Source organism: Coptis chinensis, chromosome 9, assembly GCF_015680905.1.
Source record: "Coptis chinensis isolate HL-2020 chromosome 9, ASM1568090v1, whole genome shotgun sequence".
Classification (NCBI taxonomy): Eukaryota; Viridiplantae; Streptophyta; class Magnoliopsida; order Ranunculales; family Ranunculaceae; genus Coptis; species Coptis chinensis.
Window position 1 is genome coordinate 54436143 of NC_141464.1, and position 15954 is coordinate 54452096.

General features: G+C 32.8%; 1 long non-coding RNA gene across 1 annotated transcript; it reads left to right on the forward strand.

The window, feature by feature from the left end:
• Positions 1-1482: 1482 nt before the first annotated feature.
• On the forward strand, positions 1483-4906 carry LOC147476737 (uncharacterized). Its single transcript, XR_015208766.1, has 4 exons — positions 1483-1695; positions 2167-2267; positions 2484-2562; positions 4416-4906. It is a non-coding gene; the product is annotated as an uncharacterized LOC147476737 (long non-coding RNA).
• Positions 4907-15954: the final 11048 nt, after the last annotated feature.

Genomic DNA, 15954 nt, shown 5'->3' on the forward strand with positions numbered 1-15954 from the left:
TAATTTCTCAAGAATTCGTTATTTTACTTGCAATGAATTGCTTTGGTATACTTGATTGTCGCTCTAATAGAGACTTTCACTACAAAGGTCAGACCTACAATACTTAAATCAGGACATTTCTCCATTTTCAGTACATATCGTTGGCAATGGTGAGCAATATAAGATGCAAAAAGATAAAATATAAGAAGTCTTCATCGTAAGAATGCAAAACTTTAATGGCTTATTATCAATGTTCTAGGCTTGGAGGGTTTATCGCCTTTCTCATTTACAGGATCACAACATTCTCATTGTATGTTCCTGATTGGAGTTACGAGTTTGATGAGGATCATCAGATCAAGAAGTATATCGTACGTGTATATTCCTGTCTCTCCTATGTGTTACATAATTTGTTATCATTATCAAAAAAAAAAAAACATAATTTGTTACCATTGTTGACATTATCGCAACCCCCCGAGATGCCATAATACATATTTGTAAGTAAATTTTGTTTCGTTGAAATGGTATTGATATGTCTTGATTTGGAGTTTTGGGGAGCTTCAACTTCTGATTTAGCATCCTTTGCTTCTGTTATGTTTTGCATGCGTGTGTAATGACTAATGAGAGTAAATGAGTAGTGGTACACTACTTAGTAGTTTGAAACAAGATTCAAATGATATTGCGTAGGAATTTCGAACTAGCAGGATTTAAGTCAATTAATAACTATTTATGGTATTTGTGTTAATGGACAAATGTGTTTTTTTTGCTCGATGATTAGTATTTTCGTTTTTATCAGGTATTTGATGATTTTGAAAAACCAATAATTCTCAAGTTTGGTGAGAATGCTCCCAAGAAGCCACATCACCCCGTTCTATCAATATAAATATATTATTTATTCAAGTGGATTTTAGGCTTTTGAGTCTTTAGCTATCTATGTAGCAAGTCCGGCCATAGGCCGGGCCAAATGGCTAGTTTATTATAATAAAACACAATGGCAGGACAAAGAGAGATCGATATCACGTGGGGATCTGAGTTAGATTGGGATAGATGTACGATCTAGAGCGTTTTGAAACTCATTTTCAATATCATTTAAAAGTATTACTTAATAAACTAAATGTAAATGAACGGGCAATTAATTACTTTACTAGCTATCTAGAGTGGTATTGCAATTAATTTCATGTATAGTGGTATTCATGTACTAGCTATCTGAGTTAGATGGGATACACATGTATGGTTTAGATTGTTTTGAAATTCCTTTTTTATGCTAATTCTTAATAACATTTAGTAAGTGTTTTTAAGGGTTGTATTAAAATAAGTAATTAATTACCAACTAAAACTTATTTAGTACAATAATTTCCAAAAGAAAAGAAATAGACAGATGGAGATGGAGAGGTGTACGTTAGTTTGGCTTTGATTCTTTGACTAATGCCAATTCAATGAATGATGGGTCCGTTACAACTTCTTTCTCTCTATTAGTACATCCTATTTCTCTTCTCCTTGTTAATTTGTTATTGAAGCCACCCATTAGTACAGCCATTAGAGAAGCAGTGATTGTTTCCTTACGTTGCTCCACTACCATCAATTTCAATGCAATTACTCAATAAAGATAAAGCAGAGCATGACTGAGTAACGTATCTCTCAACTATCTGTATAAAACCCCACTCCCAAAGCTCTCTCTCCCAACTCGCAAAACTCTCTCTCTCAAATTCTGGCATTAAGGTAAGAAATAAATGCAATCAAATTGAGGTTTGCAATTTCAAATGTTTTTTGGGATAAATTTGTATAACTTTTAGGTGTCTATTCAATTTATCATGAAACTTGGCTTAAACGCATCCTTTGGTTTGGTACTTCACTCTTATTTGCATATGCTTTAGTTTCATATTTATGGATTTTACTGATAATACCTAACCCACTTGCAACAAAATTCACTGGAAGCATTGGTTTAATTTATGGCTTGGTTGGGGTATTTGTATTGAAATTAATACACAATCTGATCCTATATAAGTAGTAGTTAGTGTTATTGGTATGAAGTATTTGATAAAAATTTTAACTGCGCTAGCTTTTGATTCTTTTTTCTTTTCCTCATTTTTTGCAAAACATGTTTGCTTCTTTTCCCCACTCCAATAGATGTTGCCCATGTAGGTGTGAGGGATAATTTTTTTGCTTCTTTTACAAGTTTTGTTGTTACAGATAATGCAGCCTTACCAAGACCTCGATAGCCAATGTAGGGTAACAGACGGATGGAAAGTAAGGGACGTATTGCAAGATTATGGGACTCACTAATTTGAAAGGTAAAAAACAACTCCTGGACTTGGAATTTCTGCTATTGGATTCTAAAGTGGGCACTTTTCAGGCTTCATATTTATTAGTTTTTTAAAGTTTGTGTTGCATTATTACCCTATTTTTTCTTTCGGTTACGGCCAACTAATACATTCGTCGAAATCTTCATCATGGACAGGGTACTAACGTTACCTTATTTTCTATTTGTGGTTGACTGTTGTATATAGGGAACAACAATGAACTTTAGGGAAGGAGGTTTACATTGGAACATAATTTAGGAATTTTATTCATTTTCACTATACATTGGTAAGCCGTTACCGTTACCTTCTCTCATAACTTTAAGCCTCTAATATATGTTAATTACAAATCTCAGAAATATGGATCAAGTAATCCATTTTGTTTTTAGGATTAATGTTTGAAAGCAACTTTAATTTTTAGATTATTTAGTTTGTATACGAAGATGTTTCAGTTCAAAATTTGTATGGAATTTTTTTATTAACAAATTGGGGATTGAGAGCGTTCCCGAGTTCTTAGAATGCATAAAATGGCGAGTTCACCTTCACAAGCAAAACTTGGCTTTGTGTTGTATTTTAAAGATTTTTTTTTCCTGTTAATTCCTTGAACTAAGTTTTATTGTAGACCTCTCCATGTCATTGCTTGAAATTACCGGCTTGCACATATGTTCTGGGTTTAGTTTGGAATACTTTGTGATACAATAGTTGGTTTTACTGGATGTGGCGCTCATAGTTTACTGAGCTTCGGCATCATTTTATTTAATTTCATTTCATTGCTCTTTTTCTTTTCCCAAGGTATGACACTAAGGAACCCCAAGGTATGATGCCAAGGAAGAGTTCTATTTCCAAGGTCAATTGTACTAAAAAACCTAAACTCTGAGTGCTTATCTAATTTTATGTTAATCAATTTGTGAATTCAGTCCTTGCTACTTGGTATTCCGCACAATCTTCCTAAGGACTATGATTTCAGTGTAAAACTGAAATTCAGTTGAAGATGCTGATTTATGTAATCGGTCTATTATCCTCAAATTGTGTTTGTGGCTGACTGATGCAGCTAATGGAAATAGGGATCCCTAAGGACTAAGGAGTAACAATGAACTTTTTGGAAAGGTTTTTTGCAATTTTACATTAGGAATTACATTGCCAACTGTGTGTGGGTAAGTCTCAAATATATATTAGGTTCATTTTTTGACTGTTTAGAAATATTTGTTAAGAAATCTTCGGCTTGACGTAGTTAGGTTGTTTGATGCCCTCTACATAAAAAAACTATGAGATTTCAGTTACGTATATATTTTGCCTGTATTGCTTGAATGTTTGAATCTATGATAGATTTTTATGGTTCTATATTACCTTATTTTTATTTTAAAAAATAATAATAATTGTTGCTTTTTATACGCCAAGATCACTTTCCCTTTAGTCATTTTTTAAAAACTTGTCATTCCATTGCAATGAATTTTGATATTATTCAGGCACACAAAAAGTGTGTTTTTTTCAATTGTTGAATGTAGTCTATTAGCTGTTTGAGACTATCTATATATAGTTAGTAGACTCTTTCATCCCTCGCTCCTTTTAAGGGGTGCAGTGAAGTACGCCAGGATTGCCAATTAGGCTAATAAGAGAAAGAGTCACAATTATGGCAGTTGGTTTGACCTATACTGCAAACGAGAATAGTCTCAAGGCAGAGGCAAACAAAGATAAACACAAGTCTATTGCTCTTATGATAATTAGACTGGAAATGGAGGCTATGCTATATTTATATTGCGTTACACCAGATCGACCCAATACATAACATGTACTAGATCTTAGATAGTGTTCATGACTTTGTAAGCATGATTTCTTTGCATTTTCATTTATCATCGCTGATAAATGGAATTCTTTGTACACTAGGATTCACAATGATTGTGGTGACAGAATTTTAGAAAAAGTTAGTTCGTACTTCATTCATTTGAGTTGCGTGTTTAAGAACTTATCATTTGATTGTTAAAAACTGGATTTTTGAAAAAAAATTGCAAGCTTATTAATATTTATGAAATTCTTAGCATTGGATTAGTTATGCAATGGAAATTTGTTTTGTGCATCTTCCGATTTAACATATGTACACCAAACAAGAATTTACAGTTTTAGTGCATTATTGTCATGTTGCAGGTAAATACCACAGTCAAGGTTCTTTGTGAGGAAATTGTTAATGTATTTCCGAATTCCGATAATACAACTGAACTGATGTCATTAAAAAACATGCATGAATCGATGCAGTAAGGATGGGGTACAAAACAATGAAGGTAGTTTTCGATTCTCTAAAGATATTCAAGTTGTGAAGAACAAGGAAGATCTACGATAGACATCATTGGAGATATTCACGTTGTGAATAACAATTAAGATCTATGATGGATGTCTGCTATCATGCTTATGGCATGCGGAAGAATCAAGATCAAATTGTGAAGGGATAACTTTGCTAAGAGTCTATTAAGGTTGTAGCACATCTCTTTATAGGAAACTAGACACTAGAGACAACTAATTAATATGTATGTATATAAATTTTTTGTTTACTGTAAAACACTGAAACCCTTTTTGTAACAGTCCCACAAATATGTAAGGTTTTGGATATAAACTTCACGAATAATTAGGAGATGACTTATTAATATGTAGTTCCTTTTTTTCATAAATAGTTCCACGTATATAAGTTTTGGATAAAAACTTCATGATTAATTATAAGACACCATCCGTAAGGTTTACCAAATGGTTATTGAACTTAAATTGTCATTGTAGGTATGCATTGGTTCACATTTGTTAACTAATGAAAGACCTTAGAGTTGATCAAGGCATACATGAGAGAATACGAATCCTTCTGTACGAGAATGTTCTAAAACACTATTAACAATATTGTTCTATTTCATAAATATTTTGTGGTTTTATATCCTTGAAATTTGAGCTTAACGAGCCTTATTTGAACATACTGTTTGTACAAAATAACTTTACAATGAAACAATTTTTACTGACCTTAACCATGTTAATGCAATTTTGTCATTTGTAAGAGCAATTATAATCGTGTGTATATATACGGTAAGTATACCATTCATAGTAGCACTCGATAACACGACCTTAGAGTTCAAACACAAATCCCATGGTTTTAATTTTTGTTTTGTGCTAACTACATTTTAGCACAATCAAACATAAATCCTATGGTTTTAATTTTTGTTTTGTGCTAACCACATTTTATTACAATGGCATTCTATATTGCTGCATTGCTACTATTTTGTTGTAGAGCTACTAACGCTAGCCAAGAGTTTGACGCAAACATACCATCCCAAATGATTGTTTTTGTGTTGATTTCTTACTTGGACTATTAATTAAGTACATTTATAATATTTTGGCGCCATTGTTTTCTCTTTCCTAAAAGTGGCATCATGTTTTTAACCCGGATTCTCTTTAGTATTTCTTGATATGATTTTAAGTTCTTTTCATTATTTTGCTACAGTACCCCACGTTCCCTCGAAAAATATTTAACAAAATAACTGATATAGCTAGACAATTAACTATTTCCACTAACTTATTTAGTGGGGATTCTTTAAAAGAATGCTTAAAATCCTAAATGCTTTAGTTCCAAACCAATACATTTCTCTCAAGCTTCAGCCATAATACGCACGCATCGTATTAGGAAGGTCCCTTAAATACCAAGGTTCCATTTTTAGGCGTTACAAATCTCTCTAAAACAACATTATATTGGGAAGTATACAATGCTCAATTATCTTACATTGTATATTAACTCCTTTCTTTATCTCCTGTGTCATTCTTCACTTGTTTTTCCAGTGTAGTGTCAATAAAAAATCTAAGCTCTTCGTCTCTCTTATGTTGAAGCATTTTAACATGTGAACCGGTTCGTATGGATACACACAAATTGACAATCTATCTATATGAGGCATGGGTAGAACTTGATATCTCCAAAATAAAAAAGAATCAAATATTTTTGGGAAAACGTTCGCAAGACAAAAAGACGTCGGAACTGGATGCTGCAAAAAACGCAATTAGTTTTTTACAATAAGACTACAGATGTGAAATAGTCGACTTCAATTACGAGGACACAAAATAATATTGTGATCGCTATCAAAGAATAGAATATGCCTTTGATAAACTACTTGAAGAACATGAAACTATTCAGGAAAATTATCAAAAACTCATTGAAGAAAATAAACTTATAAAAGAGCGTATTACAACTGAGAGGACAAAGAATGTTGAAAGTGATAGTGAATATCATAGCCAATACGACCCATTGGAAAATTAGGATGTCCTTGTGTTGCTTTTATCTCTTAACACAATCAAACTTACTTTTATATCCCATTTTGTTTTCTGATTTGATTTTTCTTATGATTGGTTATAAATAATCACTATGGAAAAAAAAACATCTTTTTTTATTTATGATTTATAAGGGGTATATATTTTAAATAAATTCACAATTTGAACCCAACCAACCAGTAGTAGTAAATGTTGTCCGCCGGAAATATTTCTTAAATTCCTACTACCCTATTCTTTCCATTTATTATTCTGGTCTTGATTTCCTAGGTAGGGCAACTTAAATAAAAAAAAAAATTGTACAAATTATGAACCAATTAATTCCTAGACTTAATTGATTGAATATGATTCTAAATTGAGAGACATGCATGCCCCTCCAAAACCTTTTTTTGGATATTGGATCACAATATTTACATGCCTTTAAAACATAATAAAAACAGCCATCAATATAATAAGTCATAACCAACCGTGCCGTAGGCACGGGTTATACCTAGTGTATAAATCAACTAGTTAGATAGATGGCATAAAACCATTCAAACTGCCCAAACCGAACCAAACCACGAGAGTTGGGTCGGTTATCCGTCTTGACTCGGTTTAGTTCAGTTTAAAATATTAAAAAACTGACCAAGTCGGTTCGGTTGACGGTTTTTAGAATTGAAAACCAAATATAACCGAACCGAACCATAGTATTACCAAAATTACTTAAATAATATATTTTTACTTTTAATTTATTCTATTACTTTTCAATAAAATTCAATTCGGTTACGATTAAGGTCGGTTAACCGAAAAAATAATAGTTTTAATAGGTTTACGGTTTTCTAGAAATAGGTCGGTTTGGTTGTGAGTTGGTTAACCATAGTGTAACAGTTCGGTTTGGTTTTCATAATACCTAAACTGATAAAATCGGTTAAGATATCGATTTTAGGCCAAAACCGAACTTAACCAACCCACACACACCCCTATGGTTAACTACTAAATTGAGTCATTGGATTGAGCATTCTGACAACCTTTTTTAACTGTTTGAGTATAGGAGGTGATGAGAACCACAATAGCATTATGGTTTTATATAGCAATTGGGAAGTTTCAATCTACTTATGCAATTTTTTCAATAATGTATGCACAAATAACTTTTGGGGTTAACTGGTATTACCCCCAATTGGATGAGCCAATTAGGATTTCCCCCCCACTAGATGGGAAATTAGGGTCTCCCCCCTAAATACACACAAAAAGAAAGTCAAAGTGGGTTGACCAAAATTTTTTTGTGTGTATTTAGGGGGGAGACCCTAATTTCCCAAAATCCTAATTGGCTCATCTAGTAGGGGGGTAATACTAGTTAACCCTAACTTTTGTTGTGTAAAAACTAACAATGCACTTAGCACTAATTTTTATTGTGTAGTGTTGTACTGGCTTTGATAATTGGTTTAACTACCTTGGACAATGCACCTAACCATCTTATCTAGAAAAGACATAAGAAGAACTATAAAATCTAGAAGAGCCAGCCCACAATTCACATCTCTGCTTAAAGGATCAAGAGTTCTCTATGGTGAAGCAAGTACAACATGAACTAGAAGAATCACCTCTTAGTTGAAACTTTGAAGTTCCAGAAAAATTAAAGTAACAAATTATGGCTTTATTTGCTATTATCATTAGTATTTTGGTTTGTTATAAAGTTTTAATTTGTAATTTCGTTTACATTAATAAACCCTTTAAGAATTATAACGAAATTTAGGAGTTTTTCATATTATTAGATACTAGATTACTGTTATGCAGTGGAGGCGTGAGCATAGGTGGAGAGAGAGAGGGAGAAGGGGCACATATAGACAGTAACCAAACAACCCCTTTTTCAAATCTAACCCAAAAACATTCACTTTGCTAACTTAATTAAAGTTTGCGCCAAAATTGAAAAAAGATAAAAGAGACGAAGTGAGATGAGGGAACATAACGAACTTCTTTGTGATTTTTTTCATTTTGTGGAAATAAATAAAATGAAATATTTGAAAGAAAAAAAATTGTGAAAAAAATATGGAATGATTTGGAGATAGAATGGGATAAATCCTTTATTATTAGACTAGCGATTATGCACGCTTTTTCCGCGTCAGAGCCAAGATAATGATGATTTTGCTTGCTGCATGAAATTGTATGTGTTATTCTCTCGATTCCAACATAGTTAATTTTGGATTAAACAAAAGTTTTTAAATGTCTAAAGTCATGCAATAGAATATTAGGCAACTAGGATATGCCCGTGCCTGCGGCCTGCGAGGCGTTGACGTGCCAAGCAAGGTAGGGAAGTTCATGGGTAGGAGCATTACAGGGCAATCAAGTGCCTCCAAGAAGAGTGGCACCAACAACCTAGTAACAGGTGTTCAAGAAAATGGAAGTGCAAAGCAAGCTTAGCCATTGTACATAGTTTAAATATAAACTCTGGTTTGTCTGCCTTTGTATTTGAGAGGGATTTGTAATTTTTTTTTTTATGGAATATCCTTCCCAAGTTTGGATTCATTAACTTGTACTTAATTTTCTCCCCCGCGCGCTTTATTTGATGCTAATAATTCTAGTGTTTAATTTGTAATAGGGAAAAATAAAATGTCAATGTTTTGTTTTCTTCCTTTTTCAGCTTTTCAGTGAAGGGTACTTATATAGGATAACCAACCATGTCTAGCAAGCCGGGATGTGCCTCTGATGCATCTTCTCCTAGTTTATCAACAAAGTATGTGCATTTTTTATAAGCTGACCGAGCACACCAATGATAAACAAAGTTTTCTTGCATTGGTTCTTCTTCTTAAAGTTATTGCTACATATATATTCATGATAATTCATATTAGACATAAATGAAATACAGAACGGGAGTACATGGGTACATGGCAAATTGAGCCCACTTGGAGTTCTATGATTTTATCACAGATTTTTGGGGCACACACGTACAGATGAACACACACCTTTGTGGTGGAGGAAACATATACAGTAAAAAATAATTTATTTGTTAGTTTAAACTCGGAAAAAAATAGAAATTGGGAAGAACGTGATGCATTTGCTTCAAGCATCTTACAAAAGTAGCCGCAGGCAATATGTACAATAAAAAAACAATTCTTCTTAACAGTTTTACTTTGGTTGTGAGCTTCAGAATCTGTACCTTCATGCTTCAGATACCTCAACAGGTTATTTTTGCTTAGAAACAAATCTAGATTTAAGCCAAACTTGCATATGAAAATAGAACCTGTCAAGTTTCACAGTTCAAACCAAAAACCAACTTCATTCTAGTGCCTCTTTCACCATAAAAAAAAAATTAATAATAATAAATTCTAGTGCCTCTTCAAAGGAAACTAAGACATGTGTGATTATGAATACTAAGGAAGCTTTGCATCACTACAGCAGCAATCCGCTGAAAATTTCCCATACAGGATAAATTGCACCATACAAAGTGACAACTTCTAATATCCATTAACCAAAACCAGGCGGGACATCGGGATCATCATCAGCACCATCACACGATGGCACACTTTTCCCAAAGGCAGCAAAACCAGGTGGAACACTTAGATCATTGTCACAAGGAGGCAGTACAATCAGATTCTGATGCTCCTTTTGTTCTTCATTGCCATTGACTTGCTGATTATTCCATGCAGAGACGATCGGTGCTTCATTTACGTCACTGGAAGGCAAAGTAGCTGCTCCTTCAGGGACAAAAGTAGCAATATAATAGTTATTTTACTTATAATTTATTCTATTACTCTTCAATAAAATTCAACTCGGTTACGGTTAAGGTCGGTTAACCGAAAAAATAGTAGTGGTTTTAATAGGTTTACAGTTTTCTAGAAATAGGTTGGTTTGGTTGTGAGTTGGTTAACCATAGTGTAACGGTTCGGTTTGGTTTTCATAATACCTAAATTGATAAAATCGGTTAAGATATCGATTTTAGGCCAAAACCGAACTTAACCAACCACACACACCCCTATGGTTAACTACTGAATTAAGTCATTGGATTGAGCATTCTGACAACCTTTTTTAACTATTTGAGTATAGGAGGTGATGAGAACCACAATAGCACTATATATGGTTTTCTATAACAATTGGGAAGTTTCAATCTACTTATTCAATTTTTTCAATAATGTATGCACAAATAACTTTTGTTGTGTAAAAACTAACAATGCACTCAACACTAATTTTTATTGTGTAGTGTTGTACTGGCTTTGATAATTGGTTTAACTACCTTGGACAATGCACCTAACCGTCTTATCTAGAGAAGACATAAGAAGAACCATAAGATCTAGAAGAGCCAACCCACAATTCACATCTCCGCTTCAAGGATCAAGAGTTCTCTATGGTGAAGCAAGCACAACAAGAACCAGAAGAATCACCTCTCAATTGGAACTTTGAAGTTTCAGAAAAGTTAAAGTAACAAATTATGGCTTTATTTGCTATTATCATCAGTATTTTGGTTTGTTATAAAGTTTCAATTTGTAATTTCGTTTACATTAATAAACTCTTTAAGAATTATAACGCAATTTAAGAGTTTTTCATATTATTAGATACTAGATTACTGTTGTGCAGTGGATGCGTGAGCATTAGGGGTGACTTCGGATCGGATTAACCTCTTTCGGAATTTTTCCAAATTTTTTTCGGAACCTAATATGCTAGCCAAATCCGATCCAATTTTTTTTCGGATTCAAAATATATTTCCAATTTCGGAACTTTCGGAAATTTCGGAATAACTCAGAAATTTCGGAATACTTGGTAAATTTTCAAAGATCTCTTTACTTTTAATTATTTTTGGAATATCATACGCCAATGTTCATTGTAGAGAGAGAAAACCATATCCACAACACCAATGTACCAACAACAATACACACTCGTTTACTGAGAAAACCCATTTTCATTCAAACAAGTGATCCAAGAAAAACGAGAAAAATAACCCCGCGACCACCAATAGCAAACATTGCATTCTCGCTGAGGTCCGGGTATTTATAATGTTTCAATCTTTTTTTTTTAGGTATTGTGGAAATTGAAGCGTGAAGTGTCCGCGAGATAAATAATGGATTATGGTCTTGGACTCTAAGTAGCTTTACATAATATTCTATCTATTGGAATTTGGCTTTTGGATTGGTCTGGAAGTCATTGTATGACTCAATGACATTTTTTTTCATATCATTGTTGTTATGGCAAACGGTGTAATGACAGTAGAGTGGTCCAATTCAAGTGGGGAAGTAGCAACTAGGTTATGTTTTTGTTTTGTTTTGGAAATAAAAAACTAGAAAATGAATGAATGAATGGTCGATCTAATCAAGTGGATAGTGAGAAAAGTATATATTTTTCTGAATAAATTGGCAATAATATCGAATTTTTTTGATCGGATCGGATTTTAGAATTATATCCAAATCCGATCCAATTTTTTTTTCGAATTTTTGAAAAAAATCGGAAAATCGGCCCATGAAAACTACACCCAGAGCCAGACCAATTTCGGGTCGGATTTCGAAAAAATCGAAAATTCGGCAAAAAGAGACACCCCTAGTGAGCATAGGTGGAGAGAGAGAGGAGAAGGGGCACATATAGAAAGTAACCAAACAACCTCTTTTTCAAATCTAACCCAAAAACATTCACTTTGCTAACTTGATTAAAGTTTGCGCCAAAATTGAAAAAAGATAAAAGAGACAGTGAGATGAGGGAACATAACGAACTTATTTGTGATTTTTTTTCATTTTGTGGATAGAAATAAAATGAAATATTTGGGAAAAAAAATTGTGAAAAAAATATGGAATGATTTGGAGATAGAATGTGATAAATCTTTTATTATTAAACTAGCGATTATGCACGCTTTTTCCGCGTCAGAGCCAAGATAATGATGATTTTGATTGCTGCATGAAAATTGTATGTGTTATTCTCTCAATTCCAACATAGTTAATTTTGGATTAAACAAAAGTTTTTAAATGTCTAAAGTCATGCAATAGAATATTAGGCAATTAAACACCATCTCCTAATCCAAACATGAGAAACGTGTACCGAAATTACATAAAACAGCACAAGTACTTGCATAAGAATTATCTTACATTCATTACCTAAAGGCAAAAAAAATTTACATTCATGTACGACACAACACATTTTATAATGAAAAAATAAGTCTACTACAAATTGTCATAACACGTTCTAAGCAATATAAAACCAATGTCTTCAGTGCATCATTTGGTCTTCTTTCAAATGCTATGACGCATGTGAGATGTCCTTGTCCTTAGTACAACACTTTGAACTTCTCCCAAATGCTATGAAGCACAAAGCTTCAAGCTACGTACTCTACATTGGCAAGTGCTTGGTCAATCTCCAAAAGGAAGCATGTTAAGCTCATGCATCAAATAAGAATGAACATCTCAACTTTCTACAGCAACTCATCTTTCTGCAACATAATGGAAAAGGAAGTCCTTCCAAAATGAGCACTTTAGTCACCAACTCACCACAAAAAAAAAAGTTCTGCAAGGACATTCCAAAAATCCTAGAGTTTATTGGACGACTTAGATTAGAACTCTGCATTTAGTTCTTGATAGTAATATACATATACTAAAGTGATATCTCACTTCTTGAAAGACAATGACGCACACTCACAAACATCAATACAAACGTAACTCAAGCTAGACATTGAAATTTCATTGAAAGGTGAGGAGACTAAAAAGAGTTTACAAAAGCTCTTCTGACCATTTGGGATAAGCTTTATATGGAGATGATTGGGGGTTGTATTGGGTTCTTCCTAAGCGGTGATAAGGTTTATTTAGTCGGGAAGGACCAAAGAACGAACTAACACTTCACCTCCTACTACGAAAAATGAATCCTTACCAACCTTAGTAGTGGGGATTCCGTACTCATATCACAACTTCTTCATGAAGTCAAAAGGACCCCCCTAGATGTCATAAAATGATATGACAGTTAGATGCAAAGAATCACACAAAAATATGGAAGAGGAAAGCTACCTTCATTCTGATTTCACAGTCTAGTATCGCTTTTATTACCTCTTCTTCTTCTTTTATCCCTATTTATAAACTGTAAATAAATATGAAACCAACTAAATAAAAAATAAATACAATATAAATAGAGGAACAATACAACAACATTGGTTTAAAAAAATTATCACTTTCAAGATCAAGTCCAAACTATTGTAAATCACCTTAAAATTGCTATAAATAGTGCTTTCTTAAAAAAAAAAAAAAAAAAGATCCAACATGAACATTATGAAAATAGTTAGTTGTTATAATTACCCGCACTTGTATGTGCTAGCTGAGATGGGTGTGAAAATATTATTAGCCAGATCAGTGGCCATGTCAGTCCTTTATAGACCCACATCCATTATTGTCATCCCTTGCATAATATCCCCTCACCCCTCAGTAACCATGTAAAAACCAAATGAGACACTAATAGAGAAAGATTCGACTACTTACCAATTTTCTAGGACTTGTACTTAGGAAATACTTAATCTTGTTTGCAATTCAAATTGCTAATCTTACCATTGTTCATCCTAACGTATTGAACAACTATGTGTTCCTCATTCCCAGTGTCCAAATTCAATCAACAATGTTATACTATTAAATACATTTTTATGAATTGACATCACTTATTCGTTAGACTCTTACTGCATCACTGAAGGCCAGGCCATCAACAAAACCGCAACAATAAATTGAGGCAACTAAATATACATGAGACCATACACATTATACTAAAGATCAATTGAATAAAAATTATGAAGTTTCCGGTCCCCAACAAATTACTAAGAGCAAAATTGAAAGAAACTCCACGAAATAATGTATAATTTTGTAGTTAAAAACACCCGAACACACTAAATTAGAAAATGAATAAAATTTACAAAAAAAATGACTTTACAATCAAGGATCAAAGCATTGTACGTAGTTCATCAAACAACTGTCGAATATTTTAAAAAAACTATGTACTTGTTTTCATATCCAAATGCTCTATTTAATTAACTTACCTGGCACAAAGCAAATGACCACAATACACCAAATATATATATGTAAAAGACGTCAATCTGTCTATACATACGTATGCCGTTTTCAAGAATAGTTTCACCAAACAACAAAGAGCCTAGAATCTAAGGGAAGATGGCTATTTTCCATGTTAAAAATTGCACAGTAAACATTAACAATACTTGATGGAAACTAATCAAAATAAGCATATGAACCTTAGCATAAATATTGTGTTTTCTCCTAAAATAAATAGATAGAAAACAATACAAAGTGGAAAAAATATAGATTTAAGAAATTGATTTAATTTGAAAAATAAACCAAGTGATTATAGACAATCACAATTCTATGTCAAAGGCTTAAAATTTTACTAATCTAAATAAATTAGAATTAGAATTTTAAATGAGAGAGAGAGAGAGAGAGAGAGAGAGAGAGAGAGAGAGAGAGAGAGATTGATTTACCTGTAAATCATTGTTTTTAGTTTCTTAGATTATCACCAAAACCAAAATCAAAAGAGAACCCATGTGCCACAACCCTTTTCAAACTCTGGAATAATATAAATTCGATGCAAATCAAGAAACTTTTTCACGTATTGAACAATATTTAGATAAAAATTGTGGTTACCGAGCAGGGAAAATGTGGTTAATAAAGCCACCATAACAAATCTAATAATTAATTAGTACAATAATATTGTACCAACCTACCAGGGGGCGCAATTTTTCGAAGTTCATTTTTTTTTTCATTGTTCACTCGTTTGGATAATATTAAGAAACATATTCATTTATTTTTTTATTTTTTTTTTTTTCAGTTTGCACATTTTTTTTTTCCTATTTCTTATAATTTTGTAAGTTTTTCAAAATGAACTCTCAGCTTCGATTTGCTCTCTTTTCACACACAAGGTATTATTAATTAAGTAGCAACATTCAATTCTCAAAATTTGAAATTTTTCTAGCAAACAATTCTACAATGAGTACAAATTTTCAAAGGAAACAAGCTTAACATGTATATGCATTTTTTTTTTCATTTCTTTGCAGTATTCATCGATTGGAGATAGTAGAAATAAATTTGCGATAAATATACAAATTATGGATGTTTTATATCTCTCGCTTTAAAAGGATGTATTTACGTAATTACATTGGAAAGAGCTGGGGGCAATGCTAATATTATTTGAATAAAAATTACTAAATCATGACAAAAATCATAATTAATATGTAGCCTAAAGGAAAACGATAACAAAAAACAAAAAAGACAACACCAAAACCTGACCTTTAGCCTTCAAGTTAAGGTTTGGCAATGGGGCTTTGTAGACTCCTCATGATTATCCATAAAAGGGATAATATTTAGCTTCTAGGAAAAGCCCGTTCTTTTTAATCCACTGAAGATGTCAACACCATAGCAACCACTACCACTACCACCATCGTCAAAATTGCAATTATGAGCACTCAATT